Raw genomic sequence first — 18,603 nt, 5'->3', positions numbered from 1 at the left:
ATTCAGCTTGGTTTGGGCTAAAGGAGAATATTCACAGACTGTGATGTTAAGTCCATCTCCCCCTCTTCATGGTAACAGTCACAAGTGGAATTTCATTTTTTTTTCAAGTAGTTCAAAGAATGATGATGATATTGGGCTCTGAGCTTAAAGAAATCTTAGAGTGTAATTAAGTAATTTAAAATATATAATTGGACATCTTCTATTCCTATACTTTTAATAACCATGATGCTTTAAAGGTTTCCATTCTCCTAAAAATCCAATATATTCATCTCCTTTGAATTATTCTAATATCTTATCCTTCAAGAAGCTGTGTATTTTTTTTATTAAATGATGTTACCCTCTCATGAACATCTTGAGATGTTACCATCTCAAGAACATAAAAACGTTCTTCCTGCTAATAAGACATTGTCTTCTTTCTCTAAGAGTGTTCAAATGTTCCATAGAAAGACATTTACTTCCTCATTTTATGGCTATAATTTTCTTGCAAATTTTGGTAGTTTTAAAAAGAGAATTTTAAAGTGAATTTTGGTAGTTTTAAAAAATCTAAATTATTTGGATTTTTTGAGAAAAAGGCAAGTTGAGAACTGTACAATTTTATGACTGTCACCATCTCGCTCATTATCACCTTCTGAGAAATGATCCACCAGGATTTTAGGCCTGTTAGGATTCACCCAATAAACTCCCAAATCTCAGTCTGACTCAATCTGACTCTCAATTTTATATCCTGCAAATATTTCTGAATTTTTGAGCTCTCTATTCAGTTTGTAAACTGAGAGGACCATTATTCAGTGGGTTTGACACCAGGAAAAAAAATCATTGTACAGAATATCAGGATGAAGAATATATCACCAAGCCAAGCTCCACTGAAGCATCCCTCTGAGAGATCACCTGCCGCCTCTCACTGCCGACACATCTCTGCCTGGTGTTGTTAACACACCTGCAGTATTATCCAGGGTGTGACCACGGCCAAAGAAATCTTCCCTCAGTTCCTAAAAATACAATGGAGGTTTTCAGTATTTATCTCATTGGCTGTCCCTGGCAAATTAACACTAATGGCCAGCCTTTCCCTCTTCCGATTCTCTGCTCCCTTGGTGTCCTTGACACTAATATCTCTTGTTTTTCATTCTACCTCTCAGATTCCTTCTGCTTGGATTCTTTCAGGGCTCCTTAGAAGTGTATTTTCTCCCCTCCTTCGCTCTCCCCTTTTCTTTGGCCAGCCCACTGGTTGAGCATCTACTTTGTGTTTGATCCCTGGTCCGGGAGATGCCCTGAAGAAGGAAATCCCACTCCAGTATCCTTGCCTGGGAAATCCCATGGACGGAGGAGCCTGGTGGGCTATACAGCCCATGTGGTTGCAAAGAGTCAGACACAGCTAGCAACTAAACAACAACGTGCCTGACACCGTGAGAAGTCGAAGGTCTCTGCCCTCAAGAAGCTCTGCATCTGGGAAGGGAGCAGACCTATAACAAACAAGTTACTGACGCACAGAGTGATACCTCTGTGCAGAGGTGAGGTAGAGAAAGCTACTTTGTCAGCTCTTTCTGGTGGGGAGGGGACTGGGAAGGGAAGGGTTTTCAGGGAAGAAGGAGCGAGTTCATAAGAAAGATGGAGGGAACCAAGGCAAAGGCACTAACACGTGACATCACACCCAATGCCCACACGATCCTGCACCGACACTGGGGCCTGCCAGACACGGGAAGAGACGGAGCGAGCCCAGCAGATAGGGGACAGAAGGAAAAACCATAAGCTGGCATTATTATACATATTTCTAAACACCACCACAAATTGGACATACAGCAGACAATCTCCTTAAAAAAAAAAATCAGTATTAAAAAAACTGACTCCAACCTTTCCAAACACTTTGGTAATTCCGAACGAAATTTAAAAAGACATTTAAAAAAAAATCTTGCTCCAGTAAGTAACCCTTCTCCTGAACCATCTTTATTTATTCCAGAATCTACGATACAGAGGCTTGTGGAAGTAGACTCTTACCCAAGTTTTTAATGTCATACAGGCTGTACCTTTTTTAAAAAAGCTTTCAAACCAGCTCTTACTGGCTTGAAATCCAACTTTATTTGCACTTGCATTCTTCTTTGTCCAATTTTGCAAGTCTCAGCAAAATGCCAGCATAACTGCCTGGACTGTTCTCAAATGAAGGTAGGGCTTAAGGGCACATTTTTCTGGGCTTGTTGAGGAACTCTTTGGTGAGAGGACAACATAAACAAATCTCCCTCCTTGCCCCCAACACACCCACAGGGTCTGCGAGAGGAAGGATGGTAGCTAATTTTTTCTTTTTAAAGAATTGAGCCAAAATTTGCATAAGAGAATTGAAGTGTTTATTTTGTCCAAATACTAGATGGTGTAACCTCAGAAATGCAGTTGCTAAAACCAGGTTGACAAGTGTCTGCTGTCACTCAGTGGGGCTCAGCCAAGGTCTCAGCCCCGACTGTAACTTTCATCTGCGTATTGAGGACGTTAAGTCCAACTCCACCTCAAACTTCTCCGTGGTGTGCTAGATCTGAAACGGTGGGTGGTGTACACATTTGTCAAAAGGAATCAAACTCTATACTTTTAAGTATGACGGGTTTCCCAGGTGGCTCAGTGGTAAAGAATCCGCCTGCCAATGCAGGAGATGTGGGTTTGATCCCTGGCTCAGGAAGATCCTCTGGTGAAGGGAATGGCTACCCACTGCAGTATTCTTGTCTGAAGAAATCCCATGGACAGAGAAGCCTGGTGGGCTACAGTCCAGGGGGTCACAAAGAGTCAGACTCTACTGAGCACACAGTACACACACACACACACACACACACAGAGGAGCAATTTATTATACATCAATTATACCGCAATAAAACTTTTTTTCAAAAGGCAAAGTTATACTTCTCCCCCAGTGCATTCAACCAAGATTCAGACATATTCTGGGCTTCAGTTAATAAAATTAATCAATAACAGTGGAAAAAATTCCGATTGCATCATCTGTCTCAGTTCAGTTCAGTCTCTCAGTCATGTCCGACTCTTTGCAACCACATGAACTACAGGCCTCCCTGTCCATCACCAACTCCCGGAGTTTACTCAAACTCATGTCATCTGCCTCAAGAGGGAGTAAAAAATACACACAGACTCAAGAGTTATATGAGTCCTTTTCACTTAAGAATTTTCTTAACCTGAATCATGTCTTCGGTGTTCAATTTACACACTGCAGAGCTCCAAGAATGCCTGAAAGATGTCTATCTGATAATCCCATGTAACACATTCACTGTGAGTTGCCCAGAGAAGGTGCTCAATAAATACTACAGAATGAACAACAAGTAAATGAGTAAAAGACTGCAATTGAAAGAAAAAAAAAAAATGAAGGCATGTCTTAAGAGGAAGTTTCCTTACAAGCTACCAACTAAAAAGGGTGAGATCTTTTAGGCCAAAGAACTTCAAGATTAAGATAAACATGGGTTATCTTAAATGACTTGGGTGTAGCCCTGCTAGACACTGAGAGCTGGATGAAATGAGCTGGTTTGAAAATGAGTCAAAGTCGCTCAGTCACGTCCGACTCTTTGCGACCCCATGGACTATACAGTCCATGGAATTCTCCAGGCCAAAATACTGGAGTGGGTAGCCTTTCCCTTCTCCGGGGGATCTTTCCAACCCAGGGATTGAACCTAGGTCTCCCGCATTACAGGCAGATTCTCTACCACAAGGGAAGCCCAAGAATACTGGAGTGGGTAGCCTACCCCTTCTCCAGCGGACCTTCCTGACCCAGGAATCGAACCGGGGTCTCCTGCACTGCTGGCAGATTCTTTACCAGCTAAGCTACCAGGGAAGCCCCTGCTGGTCTGAAGACTTCCCACAATTTCAGACGCTGCTGACATTCTTGGGACTCTCCTCTGGGAACCTTCCAGACTTAAGTGGCAGCATGAGTGCCTGCACTGGCTTTGTAGCTGGATCCAACACTGCACTGATCATTCAGGTGACATCACCCATTTAACGAAAAACTGTGAAATGTCATAGTCACTGAACTAGCTCTTCAGTGCAAATTCAGGTGGTGTTCAGTTGCTAAGTCATTTCCGACTCTTTGCAATCTCATGGACTGCAGTACACCAAGCCTCCCTGTCCTTCACCATCTCCCAGAGCTTGCTCAAACTCATCCACTGAGTCAGTGATGCCATCCAACCATCTCATCCTCTGTCGCCCCCTTTTCCTCTTGCCCTCAATCTTTCCTATCATCAGGGTCTTTTTCAGTGAGTCGGCTCTTGCACAATAAAAAAACTTTATAATGCACGCCATTTAAATCCCAAGATAACTTTATATGGTTAGCATTTTTAAAAAACATCTCATTGCTTCTTATGCAAACGAAAGTAAAAAAATGAAGTCTCTCAGAAACTGATATTAAGCAGACCAAAAACAACTTTTAAGAATGTAGATTTAAATATCATAATTTAAAAATCTGATCGAGCAGAGAATTCTCTACCCCAAAATAATGTCTTAAATTTATTTAGAACATCTAAAAAATGATTGGCTTTGTTGGTGGCTCAAATAGTAAATAATCTGCCTGCAATGCAGGCGACCTGGGCTCAGTCCCTGGGTCAGGAAGATCCCCTGGAAAAGGGAATGGCAACCCACTCCAGTATGGACCATGGACAAGGCCATGAAACAAAATTCAAAATACTAGATTGTTTTTTATCATACTCTATGAGATATTCTTTTATCACAACCCAATAAAACTGGGAGTCAATAAAAAACAGCAACAAACATTTTCTTTTAGTCTAATGCTGATAATAGTCTTTGTTATGTATTCTCCTAGTCATGTCCTGTCTAAGTATTTTTCCTGTAGTATTTCCTTGGTCCTCATGAGTGCGGTACCACCACTGCCTCCACTTTATAGAGGAGGAAACTCTTTAAGAAGGGCCAAGAACAGTGCAAGATGCGAGAGGGTTCTCTTTTCTTCACATTCTCTCCAGCATTTATTGTTTGTAGATTTTTTGATGATGGTCATTATGACCGGTGTAAGGTGATATGTCATTGTAGTTTTGATTTGCATTTCTCTAATAATGAGCAATGTTGAGCATCTTCTCATGTGTTTGCTGGCTGTCTCTATATCTTCCTTGGAGAAATGTCTGTTTAGGTGTTTCAACCATTTTTTTGATTGAGTTGTTTGGTTTTTTTATATTGAGTTGCATGAGCTACTTGTATATTTTGGAGATTAATCCCTTGTCAGTTGCTTTGTTTGCAAATATTTTCTCTCAGTCTGAGAGGAAGGCTCAAGAGCAAGGGCATATATATATGTGTGTGTGTGTGTGTGTGTGTATGTGTATATGTGTATGTGTATGTGTGTGTGTGTGTGTGTATATATATATATATATGCTGATTCATCTTGTTGTATGGTAGAAACTAACAAAACTCTGAAGCAATTATACTCTAATTTAAAAATTTTAGCTTTTTAAAAAGTTAAAAATGAACAAAAGAGGGGCCAAGAAACTGCCAGGCTCCTTTGTCCGTGGGATTTCCTAGGCAAGAATACTGGAGTGGGTTGCCATTTCCTTCTCCAGGGGATCTTCCTGTATCTCCCTCTTTGCAGGCAGATTCTTTACTGTTGGAGCCACTAGGGAAGCCCCTTGAGAAACTGCATTAGTAACTAATTACAACAAAGCCTAGTCTTCCTTTAATACTAAACTCTCTAATATATAATTTCCCTTATGATTCTTTGTTTCCCAACTATCTCCAGGCTCTTCTCTTTCGATTTTGTCTTCCCTCTCTCTGGTGTCTTATCCTTATATAAGCATCTCCTTTGCTCTACCCTCATTTTTGGGTCTTTTTTTTTTTTTATAACCAAGAAAGAGCAAATGAATCAAATGAGCAATTTCAAATGGTGGCCTTCCAGTATCTCTCCCTTGGGTGTTGAAAGGAGCCACTATTTTATTTCCTTTCTCCATGAATTCAATTCCAACTCTGGGTTCCAAACGTCTGTTGAGTCCTAGCCAGCTTCGAGGAAACTGTATGAAAACTTGGAACTATCTTCACTCGTAATTGTTGTTGTTCAGTCGCTAAGTTATGCGCGACTCTTTGGAGCCCCATGGACCGCAACATGCCAGACTTCCCTGTCCTTCACCGTCGCCCGGAGTTTTGCTAAAATTCATGCCCGCTGAGTCAGTGTTGTCATCCAACCATCTCGGCCTCTGTCATCCCCTTCTCCTCCTGTCTTCACCAGTAAGGTGGGCCTCAAATTTTCAGTTTTCTTAGGCCTCCAAATCCTCTCAGAAAGATCTATCTATCTGTTCTTCTATTTATTATTTATTTATCATTTTCTTAATAAAAGGTGATTTAATTTATATCATATTCTCGAAGCTAGGAAAGGTTGAAGTATCAGAAACCAAACTTCACATAAGCTGAACTAACATCTTTCAACTCTGCCTCCATAAAACATAACTGCAAATGTATATTATTAACTCAGGATGAATAGCTAAGACACAGGATCTTAAGACAACTCTTGAAGCAGACCTATTTTTGGTTTCTTGCACAAGTTCATGGTTCTGTTGCTGGTTTTATAAGCACTATTAGTAATTAGGATTGAAAGGAAGGCAGATATTTTCATAGTAGCTAAATCTAAAAAAAAAAAATTTCCTATTTCAGATTCTTTCTAGCTGTTTTTCTAAATTCTTCTTCTTTTTTTTTTTTTTAATTGCAAAGAACATGTTTGTTGCAGAGTATCTGGAAAGCACAAAAAAGTAATAAATAAAAGACAACCATTGTCAACATTTTGGCATTTTTGGTTCCAGATTCCAGGCTTTGTCTTACCATCTCCCACCCACCCAGATTCAACCTCAGAGCCCCTTCTCATCCGTGAGAGGGGTACCATGTGACTGGAGGGGCCAGTGTGTCTGAAGCCACCCAACGGAGACCAGTGAGCAGGGCTGTCGTGTGTACTGAAATGCAGTGGGTAGACACTGAAAAATGAGTGAACATCTCTCCCCTGCAGGGCAGTGGCTTCTCAAGTCCAGTGACCAGTGCTTGTGGAGGACCGAAGATCAGATGTGCCTCATCCTCTGATTTTTCAAGAAAAGCTGCTGCTGCTGCTAAGTCCCTTCAGTCGTGTCAGACTCTGTGCGACCCCATAGACGGCAGCCCACCAGGCTCCCCCGGCCCTGGGATTCTCCAGGCAAGAACGCTGGAGTGGGTTGCCATGTCCTTCTCCAATGCATGAAAGTGAAAAGTGAAAGTGAAGTTGCTCAGTCGTGCCTGACCCTTAGCGACCCCATGGACTCCAGCCTACCAGGCTCCTCCGTCCCTGGGATTCTCCAGGCAAGAACACTGGAATGGATTGCCGTTTCCTTCTCCATTCAAGAAAAGCTAGAAACCCTGATTTTCGTGGTGTTGGAGGAGGCTCTTGAGAGTCCCTTAGACTGCAAGGAGATCAAACCAGTCAATCTTAAAGGAAATCAACCCTGAATATTCATTGAAAGGGCTGATGTTGAAGCTGAAGCTCCAATCCTTTGGCCACCTGATGCAAACAGCTGACTCACTGTAAAAGATCCTGATGCTGGGGAAGATTGAGGGCAGGAGGAGAAAGGGGTGAGGAGATGGTTGGATGGCATCATCAACTCAATAGACATGAGTTTGAGCAAACTCTGGGAGGTAGTGAAGGACAGGAAAGCCTGGCGTGCTGCAGTCCATGAGGTCCCAAAGAGTAGGACATGACTTAGCAACTGAACAACAACAAGCCTGATTTGTAAATGCTGGCTTCAGGTTTTTGTTTTTCTGGTTTTGTGGGGAGGTTTTTGGCCACACCGTGCAGTGTGTGGGATCTTAGTTCTCTGACCAGGGATCAAACTCAAGCCAGAACCTCCTGCACTGAAAGCTCAGGGTCTTAACCACTAGACCACCATGGAAGTCCCTGACTTCAGGTTTTTAAAGACAGGACATAGGCCAAAGAAACCAAAACTATGTATCAATTGAGGCCTGTGGTTTAACCCCCTTCCCTGGGCCACATGGTCAGTCTTTATAGAACTTGAGTCAGTGCCTTAAACCATCATTTTCAAAGAGGGGTTCTAGTGACAGAGCTGTGTCCAGGTGAGAAACATCTTGAAAGTTCTGCCAACAATTGTCCTCTCTTAGACAGTCACCATGCAAGAGTCCACGTCTTAGACTCTTGAATCTTGCAGCAAAGAACCAACCCCACTTAACTCTGTTTAACTGGCATTTTCCAAAAGTGGTCGAATTGAAAACTCTCTTTCCCCTTGTTTTCTCTGTAACAATTATTAGTATCCTTCAAACCCTCATGTTGTGCAAAACAAAAGGCCATTTACTAAGGCCTCTTTGGGCCTTGTGACAGGCCACAGAGAAGAAAGGAACAAGCTTTACATCTTTGCAGGCTGTTTGCCAGGTCCGCCCTCCCCTACTAGGAGAACAGATCTCAGTGCGAAGCAATCAATACAAAACCAACTACTGTTGCCTGTGCTGAAAAAGATGGACCAGAGAAAAGTAACTTCAAATAATTTAACTCAGACTCAGAAATCCAATACAAGCCACAGAAGTATCCTTATAATTTATCCAGGCAACGAAAGAAAAGAGGTTTTACTCTTCTAACACACACCAACTGTTGGAAGGGGGCAAGGGAATTCAAAATATCATTATATTTTTCTACAGATTGTCCTCAAAGTAGACAGAAAATAACTGAAACTCAGCAGTGTTCTCAATCGGTAGTTACTCTGTTACACACAAACCTGTATTTTTCTTGTTGTTGAACAAGTTTCTCCACAAACGATCAGTTATCACACCACCTTGATGAAATGCTGCCCTATTAAGGGAGGTCAGTTTTTTTCCATCTGAGACTGCCTGTGGTTTCATTTCAGTTTTTACAGGGATGTAGAAGAGGTCTGACTAGTAATTTGAAAAAAAAGCTGTTTTGTGGTTTTTTCCATTTTTCCACAATAATTCTTCTGAAATTCTCAAAAATGACCCACTGCCTCAGCTCCAGCTTTCATATGCTTCTATTTTTGTCAAACCTTTATTTTTATTTAGTGTTGATCAAAAAGCCACTGTTTATAACTGGTTTCTCTCATTTCCACTTTCTACATTGACAGAGGATTCCTATAGTAATGAAATGTTGACGAATTCTGAAACATTTTAGGGTTTTGTAGAAACTAGCATGGAATTCTTGTGTAATTCAGACTTGAAAAAGTGATAGAATATTAATCAACTACTACAAATGTTTATTTCTTTCCCATTCCAGGAGAGGAACCATGAGAAATAAAATTATTTAAATCACTCAATATGAGTTCCCTGCACTGAGGTGTCATTTAGTAAGGTAATACAAAAGATAATACTGAGAAGGTCATCCTCAGTATCTGAGGGGCAGTGGTTCCAGGATCCATCAACAGATGCTCAAGCCTCTTTGGTAAAATGTCGCAGCTGGCTTAATTCAAGAAAGCAGAACCTGTGGATGTGGAGGGCCAGCTGTATGTATTATACTATATATGTGAGTGCATACATGCTGAGTTGTGTCCAACTCTTTGGGACCCCATGGACGGTAGCCCGCCAGGCTCCTCTGTCCATGGAATTCTCCAGGCAAGAATACTGGAGCAGGTTGCCATTTCCTTCTCCAGGGGATCTTCCCGACCCAGGGATCGAACCTGCATTTCCTGAATCTCTTGCAATGGCAGGCAGATTCTTCACCACTGAGCTACCTGGGAAGCTCATACAGAGATACACATATGAAGCTTCTTGTCCCTAGAAAACGTCTACAATTTAACTTCCACCTTGAAATACCAAAATGACTTAAGTGAATGCCCAGATCTAAAAATCAGCAGTATTTTGTACAGTTTACTAGGGGGTGGGAAGGGGGGTACAGAGGCTAGGTGATCACATTAAACACACTGTTACGGTGGGTTGGCTGAGGTATTAATGGTGACTTTATCAGATACTGAAGATGTAAGTGGTTCTCTTGTGACTCTGTGTGAACATTCTTTTTCCCCAAACCAGTTAGTCATTTGCATTTTCTTCTCACATCCTGTAGCTGTCAAATGCTCTTCCTTGACATGGATAAAAGCTGTAATTTTCTACATGCAGTGCTCTTTTTTTGGAGGAGGTATGTGGTTTTGGTTAATGTTGTTTTGTCTACATTCCTTGCGAACATTTCTTCTGATGCTGTGCTTCACAGAAGATTTCCTATTTTACTAATCCTCAGTGGGGGAGGGGAACAGAAGAAGACATAAGTGTATCTGTGCACACATCTGTATCTTTATCTGTATGTCTAAGCAGCCTGGGATTTTGTGCGTGCTTTGTGCTCAAGCGCTCAGTCATGTCCAACCCTTTGTGACCCTATGGACTATAGCCCACCAGGCTCCTCTGTCCATGGGATTCTCCAGGCAAGAATACTGGAGTGGGTTGCCATGCCCTCCTCCAGGGGGTCTTCCCAATCCAGGGATCGAACCCACATCTTCTTGTCTCCTGCACTTAAGGTAGATTCTTTACCACTGAGTCACCAGGGATTTTTAGACAGGTACTATTCACTGAGGGATAACATTTCATCACCCTGTGCTCTTTCTCAAGTACTGGTGGTGTGTTCTTCAGATACATAAATTCCTCAGACCTGTGCTACCTGGTGGCGCTAGTGGTAAAGAACCCGTCTGCCAATGCAGGAGACGTAAGGGACACAGGTTCAAATTCTGGTTCGGAAAGATCCCCTGGAGGGCATGACAACCCACTCCAGTAGTCTTGTTTGGAGAATCCCACGGACAGAGAAGCCTGGCCGGCTAAAGTCCATGGGGTCACAGAGTCAGACAGCACTGAAGCAACTTGGCACGCACGCGTGCTACCACCTCATCACTGGGCTCATGTCCAACGACCTGATGTTCATTTCCATCTGGGTATTCAAGATCACTCAAGGCTCAACAGGTCTAGCCCTGAAATCATCATGGTCTCTAAATTGCTACCCACCCTGCATTTTCTTGACCACTTGAGTTTCTAACTTAGGAATCACTCTAAATTCCCTCCTCTCCCCGACACCACATAGAGCGCTTAGCCAGTGCTGCCAATTTTACCTCTTTGAATGCGTCACTTCCTCTGTTCCTGTCAACCTTGTCCCAGTACAGGTCTCCATTAACTCTTGCCTAGACTCATCCTAATGGCCTCCTGGGTCTATAGGTGGAAAGCCAATGAAGGCTCCATCTCAATATCTTGGCATCATTAAGCCTTCGCTGCACGACCTGGGGCCAGTTCACTTCCTTAAACTCACCTCTTACAATAGCCTTCTTTGCACTGGCCTGCTCAGCAATGCTCAGCTGCACATGGTTACATCCTGACTGCTCCCCACTCCCAGCCATCTCTCAATGAATGTCCTAGTTCTCATTGCTGTCTTCTCCCGGGGTCCTTTTCTTACCTTCTCCTTATCCCTTAATTCCCTTTGCCCTCTCTGGCACCACTTCTCTTCTACTCTGCCCCCAATTCCCCAGGCTCCATTAAGAAACTAGTTCTGAGGACTTCCCTGGCGGTCCAGTGGTTAAGGATCCGTGTTCCAATGCAGGGATGCAGGTTTGATCCCTGGTCGGGGAACTAAGGTCCCACATGTCGTGGGGTAACTAAGCCTGTGTGCCACAACTGAGACCCAGTGCAGCCAAATAAATAAACAATGGGAAAAAAAGGAAGAAAGAAACTTTCTGGCTTTTCCCAGCTACTTTAGTGGCATCTGTGAGTTCCCAGCTCCCTCAGCTTCCCACTGCCTTTCCAACATTGTTTTATTAGGATCTTCCCGTGCATCCTTTTTCTCCCTTGCTGGCATGTAACTCACTTCTTACACATCTTTGCTCCCTGGGCTGTTGCACTGGACAGTCACCCTTCTGACTTACTGGGGTCACCTAAGCCAGGCTCCCAGGGCTAAGAGCAGGGGGCAGAGTGGGTTCCAGGAGAACTGTGTCTCCTGACTTCTTGCAGCTTCTAGAAGCAATTTAGGGCTGCAGGATTTTATTTTCATACACTTTAATACAAATACCTAACTAGCTGACATCAGCGGAAGAAAGGAAGTTAGCAAAAGGAAAATGAGTTCAACACCCACTGAAATATGTAGGTAAAAGGCTGATGTATTAGGATAAGGCCTGAATACCAGACTCTAAACTTCCCAGGTTGATTTTCTTGATTCACAAATGGTGTAAACCTGACCATAAAACAACTGCTTTGGTTAAGTTTCTTTTTTTTTTTTTCATAGGAAGTGGAAGATATTTATTTATTTATTTATTTTTAAATTTTATTTTATTTTTAAACTTTACAATATTGTATTAGTTTTGCCAAATATGGAAATGGATCCGCCACAGGTATACATGTGTTCCCCATCCTGAACCCTCCTCCCCTCTCCCTCCCCATACCATCCCTCTGGGTCGTCCCAGTGCACCAGCCCCAAGCATCCAGTATCGTGCATCGAACCTGGACTGGCAACTCGTTTCATACATGATATTATACATGTTTCAATGCCATTCTCCCAAATCTTCCCATTCTCTCCCTCTCCAACAGAGTCCATAAGACTGTTCTATACATCAGTGTCTCTTTTGCTGTCTCGTACACAGGGTTATTGTTACCATCTTTCTAAATTCCATATATATGCGTTAGTACTGCTTTGGTTAAGTTTCAAAGGAGTGCAAAAAAAAAAATCACAAAAAAGTTATTTTTTAAAAAATTATGCCGAAAAAGAGAGAAAGAAGGGAAGAGAATTCTAGTGCTAATTCATTTAATTGATACTTAATTTAGAATCTAAATGATACACAATAGATTTCGGCAAGGACAGCAGCCCCATTCCAAGGGAAGAGGCAGGAAGACAGAAGGGTAAAGCGTTTTCTTGTTTTTTAATTTTTAACTGGAGGATAAATTGCTTTACAATGTCATGTTAGTTTCTGCTGTACAACAGCGTGAATCAACTGTATGTATACATATATCCCCAGAGAAGGCAATGGTACCCCACTCCAGTACTCTTGCCTGGAAAATCCCATGGACGGAGGAGCCTGGTGGGCTGCAGTCCATGGGGTCGTGAAGAGTCGGACACGACTGAGCGACTTCACTTTCACGTTTCACTTTCATGCATTGGAGAAGGCAATGGCAACCCACTCCAGTGTTCTTGCCTGGAGAATCCCATGGACAGAGGAGCCTGGTGGGCTGCCGTCTATGGGGTCGCACAGAGTCAGACACGACTGAAGCGACTTAGCAGCAGCAGCATACATATATCCCTTCCCTCCCACCGACCCACCCCCATTCCACTCCTCTAGGTCATCACAGAGCACCAAGCTGAGTTTCTTGTGCTATACAGCAGCTTCCCACTAGTCACTTACTTTACACATAGGAGGGTATATATGTCAATGCTATTCTCTCAACTTGTCCCACCCTCTCCTTCCCCACTGTGTCCACATCTGTTCCCCACGTCTGCATCTCTATTCCTGCCCTGCAAATATGTTCATCTGTACTATTTTCTAGATTACATATATTAATATAGGGCCTGGAAGGGTGGGGGCCTGGCTCTACTGTCTGCCACCATGAATGGCGTCTCCCTGTGAACCTCAATCCCCTTCTGGAAACACTGGTCTCTGAACATACCATGGAGCTGGTGGAGGTACAAATAGTATACCCATCAAGGGCTGACCCCCTTGGGGTCATACATATGATGCTATGGCCCCATTCCATTCAATGCATCACCATATTTACTGAGCTCTTTTATGTACCCAGGGGTGGAAGGTGGGAATAAAGAATAAAAAACGCCTGAGTTCAAGGAATCACAATTTAATGAACCAAAGAGAACAACTCTACCTGACCTCATGGACTGTCTGGCTATTGTAAAGAACAGCCAGGAGAAGCCTTGAGTAGGAAAAAGGGGAAGGGGAGTAAAGGAGTAAAATTATTCCCATGGCAAAAACATCCAGCACTTTACATAGAGATGCTCCATCACAAGATTTCTGTGAGTTTCAGACTCTTCTAGGTGTGTAAATGTATGTGCATATATACATATGTATGTATACATACATGTGTATATGCACACATCCATCTTTTTACATCTTTGTTCTCAAAAGGTCATCAATATCCAGTGTTAAATGAAAGCAATGAACTTTCATAAGCCTTTGTAAGTAAAAAGGAAGAAAAACTCATTTTCGAATCCCTGTCTACACCACTTTGCTTTCTGCCCTATCCCTGTTACTGCGGCTGTTGAGTCGCTCAGTTGTATCCAACGCTTTGGGACCCCATGGACTGCATGCAGCCCACAAGTCTCCTCTGTCCATGGGATTCTCCAGGCAAGAACACTGGAGTGGGTTGCCATGTCCTCCTCTAGGGGATCTTCCTGATCTAGGGATCGAACCCGGGTCTCCTGGACTGCAGGCACATTCTTTACCACTGAGCCACCTGGAAGCCCCCTGCCCCATCCCTCCACATTCACTAACACAAGTCAGGCCAAGAAAGGAGGTTAACGGAGGGAGCACAGTGGCATACAGGCCAGACGCTTCCGCAGTCGAACTGCTCTTGTTCCCTTTGCTCTTCTCCTCTCCCTGACCCCACTGCTGAGCTGACTAGCCTGGGACATAGCATTCAACGAGATGACAGTCCTCCCAGGCAGCTCAGTCAGGTCAGGAGGCTGGAACAATGGGCTGGGGTGGAGGATGCGGTCAGACTGGAACAGAGTGGGAAGAGGGAGGCTCTCTCAACCGGGAGGTCTGGTTGGGAGCCCGCAGTTAAAGGAACGTGAGCTCCTTTAGGACAGGTGCAGCTCCAGTGGTCTGAACTCTAGTCCCAAAGCCACCCTCTACAGGCCCTGCACCCTGCCTGAATCTATGGGTTTATTTATACAACTTGTGTCAACACAAACTAACCTCTGTCCCAGAGACAGGAAAAAAACAGCGCTCAGAAAGCCTTTAGCTGGCTACATTAAGTCCTGGCCTTTTGAGAGGTTGCCCAAGCTTTAGACAGGTCACATTCCCACGAGAAATGATCTCTCTTTACTATATTCTCTTTTCTTTTTTTTTTTTGGTTAAGCAGCCATGGAGGGTGGCGGAGTGGAAAAAGAGGATCACAAAAATTGTTTGAGATTTCGCTTCTGCAAGCAGCTGGCTGTGAAACACGTCTGTTTGCCTTCTTAACACAGAAGACAAGAGGTTTGAATTATATGGTTTTGACAATTTCCTCCACTTCTAAAACACCTGTGACTCTAGGGGACAAAATGCAAGTGAGACTGCTATTATTAAACAGGAACAAATTTAAACAAGCAATTAAATATATATTACCTAAGATGACAGAAATAACATAAATCTAAAGAATACGGAAGGGGAATAGTTAAGAGACATGTAAAACCAGAAAGTAATGAATTAGAAAACTGTAAAATTGATGAATCTAAGAATGTATGTCTATATGTGCTCCATTGTGTCTGACTCTTTGTGGCCCCATGAACTGCAGCCCACCAGGCTCCTCTGCCCATGGAATTTCCCAGGCAAGAATATTGGAGTGGGGTTCCATTTCCTACTCCAGGGGATCTTCCCGACCCAGAGATCGAACTCAGGTCTTCTGCATTTAAGACAGATTCTTTACCATCTGAGCCACCAGGGAAGCCCCCAAACAGACAGAAAGAGATTTTTAAATTAGAATATATTAGAAAATATTCTAATTACAAAATATAGGACTTGGGAGAAGCAAGGCTGTGAGAAAGGGAGTGGTCAGTGTGACCCCAGGATTTCTACCTTGAGAAATTGGATAATGCTCTTAAGACAGGTAAGACAGGAGGTGGAAAAATTTGGGAAAATACAGGGTGAGTTCAGCTTGAGTTACCTGAGAGACAGGATGTGTAAATACCCAGGGACTAGGGGTGTGGAGTTTGGAGCTGAGGAGAGTCTGTGTGGGGCTGATGAACCAGTCACCAGTGTATTGTCCTTGGGTGGTCATAGAATTCAAAGAAAACAGGACTGACTCCAAAAGAGGACTTTAGAATGGTAAGCAAGGGTAGTATGAACCCAGTTCTTTTTTTCTTTACATGGAAAATAAAAAGATCAGAATTAAATTTGAGAAGATGTGAAGACAATGATATCTTGAAATTCAAGGGACAAGAGCTTTTTAAGGTGGGGAATTTCAGAGACAAAAACGTAAATACAACGCAGACTCACTGGACATTGGGGTGACCTGCCCTTTGAAGGAGGAGGGCTTCCTAAAGGACTTTCCACTAAACTGTAGGCTGTATGAAGGCAGGAACTGTGTCTGTCTCGTCCGTCGTGGGACAGCACATGCTTGGTCAGTAAGCGTTTAGTAACTGAAGACAGTCACGTGAGCTGGTTTGGAATAATGTCAGAACCAGAAGCCAAAACATGTCAGCTGGTTGAAATCAATTCCCTTCTTTGGACCCTACATTGAATAACAGAGAGCATGGCGAGACAGCTGATTTTTGCTGTTTAAAACGGTCTTCTTAATAATGCCTCCTAATCCTTTTCTCCTCATCCTACTTTACTACTTTAGTTATTTTCAGAGAAAATATGTTTTTCTACCCAAATGGCTGTGATTCAAAGGCCTGAGTTAGTGCGAACTCGCCTTGTAAGAAAGTAAAATGGTCTGATTCTTTAAATTCCAAGGGGAAAGAAAGTGCAATGAAAATATTTTTAAATAATTTGATGCAGGAAGATATTAACCCTGAAATTATCTAAAATTCATTCTTCCTGCCTGAAATGAGTCCCTGCTCTCTCCTAAGCAGACTATGAAACATGTCAGTAAAACTTTTTTTTTTACTTTTTCCACATAACAAGTGGTATAAATATCTTGTGGTTTAATGACGATCTTTTTGAAATCTAGTTCAATTTTTGCAAAACTCCCTCAAAGATTATGTGCGCCATGGATTTGATATTTCAGAGAGCTGATGCTACCAAAGTCAAATAATCAGTGATTTTGATTGTTTGAAAATTTGGTTTATGTAAGAGTTTATTTATGCTGACCATATGAAACCATCTTTAATATGGCCATTACTTTTCCCACTCATGTTAAGGTCATAGTAAACATCTCACAAAAATAAACCAAGAGTCATCTTTTTCATCTTTTACCCAGCATTTCTGTGTGAATAAATACATCCAATCCCTGGGTTGGGAGATCCTCTGGAGATGGAAATGGAACCCACTCCAGTACTCTTGCCTGGAAAATTCCATGGACCGAGGAGCCTGATAGGCTACAAAGAGTAGCCCATTTCCATTTCCCATCTGCACAGGGTTGCAAAGAGTCAGACATGACTGAGCACACACACATGACACACGACTCATGACAACAGTTTGAACCAAACAGATAAATGAAAGGAAGAACAAATTCATTCTAAAAAGGAAATGTTTGACCACTAAGACGGGCTTCTGCGTGACAGGATGCTTCTTGGACACTGGGACCTCTGAGTCCATTTTCTATCTTTAGATACATCTGAGTTTGAGAAATAGTCAATCAGACTTCTGAAAATTTGAGTATGAGTGCTCTCCTACAATTCAAACAATGGTTGCTATTTATTCTGTTAGATAAGCAGATTTACTTTTAGAATATGAAACTTTACAGCTATGTACATGTAAAAATCCTGAAAAAGTCATGAAATAGGGGTCTGTGTATTTTCCAAAATGAACTTTCAGTGTTTATTATTTTTTTTTTCCCATCTTCCAAAAATTCAATTTTGTAGGCAGCTTCAGCTCATCCCATTTGGAAATCTGGAGTTCAGTTTCTAGCAAGATCCCAGTTGGCCCAATGAAGCTTAGAATGATGTGCTGAGCTATTATAAATATTTGAAGAATGAGATAACCTATTTCTTCCTTTCATCAATATAAAGGGAAAGTCTTTGGAAAGAGGAAAATTGATATAGTAGGAATGTGCTTCTGTTGAAGAAAAAAAAGACTGCATGAGGAAAGCAATATTTTATCCTAGCTCTAGTATAGTCTCTCAGTTTCAGAGTTCTTGCTAATCTCTTCTTGGGTAAACCACATAGTTAGGAATAAATGGATTAAACACTGTCCTATAGTGATCTATACCATTTATTGGGAACTGTCCTAGATTCAGTATTGAATTGCTTTTCCACTGTGCTATATGAAAAAAATTCTCTATGCTTTTCACAGTCTTTCTGCTTTTATGACAATGGTATTTACATCTGAGTCATAGCTTTCTTTCAAATGTCTGGTGATGACATTGTACAAGGAACACCATACTGAAAATTAATAGTGTTCAATTTGAATTCTAACTACCTTTTCTGCTTGCTTTCTAATGGTGGAGCCTGATTACCTTGCTCTTCAAACAAGAATCTAGTTTCTACCGTCTCACAAGCTGAGAACAAACCAGCTTCTTGGGGAATGTGATTCCAAGCTAAATATGATTCAGTCCCTTAAAATATGACTTAAAGCTTTACTCCAATAGCAAATGGAAATGTCTGTGTGATGTAAGCCTCAAATTTTATAATTTATATATGGGATTCTTGACTTTAAAAAAAAAAAAAAAAACTTTTACCGATAGAACAAACATACACTAAAATCAAGAAAGTGAAAGTGAAGTTGCTCAGTCGTGTTGGACTCTTTGCGGCCCCGTGGGCAGTAGCCTGCACCAGGCTCCTCCGTCCATGGGATTTTCTAGGCAAGAGTACTGGAGTGGGTTGCCATTTCCTTC

The 18,603-nt window shown here is 42.2% G+C and overlaps 1 protein-coding gene across 1 annotated transcript in view; it reads right to left on the bottom strand.

The window, feature by feature from the left end:
- Positions 1 to 18,603, bottom strand: part of FRY (FRY microtubule binding protein) — a 428,089-nt gene that overhangs the window by 331,605 nt on the left and 77,881 nt on the right. The gene's annotated exons all lie outside the window — the stretch shown is intronic.

Source organism: Bubalus bubalis, chromosome 13, assembly GCF_019923935.1.
Source record: "Bubalus bubalis isolate 160015118507 breed Murrah chromosome 13, NDDB_SH_1, whole genome shotgun sequence".
NCBI lineage: Eukaryota > Metazoa > Chordata > Mammalia > Artiodactyla > Bovidae > Bubalus > Bubalus bubalis.
This window is presented reverse-complemented; position numbering and strand designations above follow the sequence as displayed.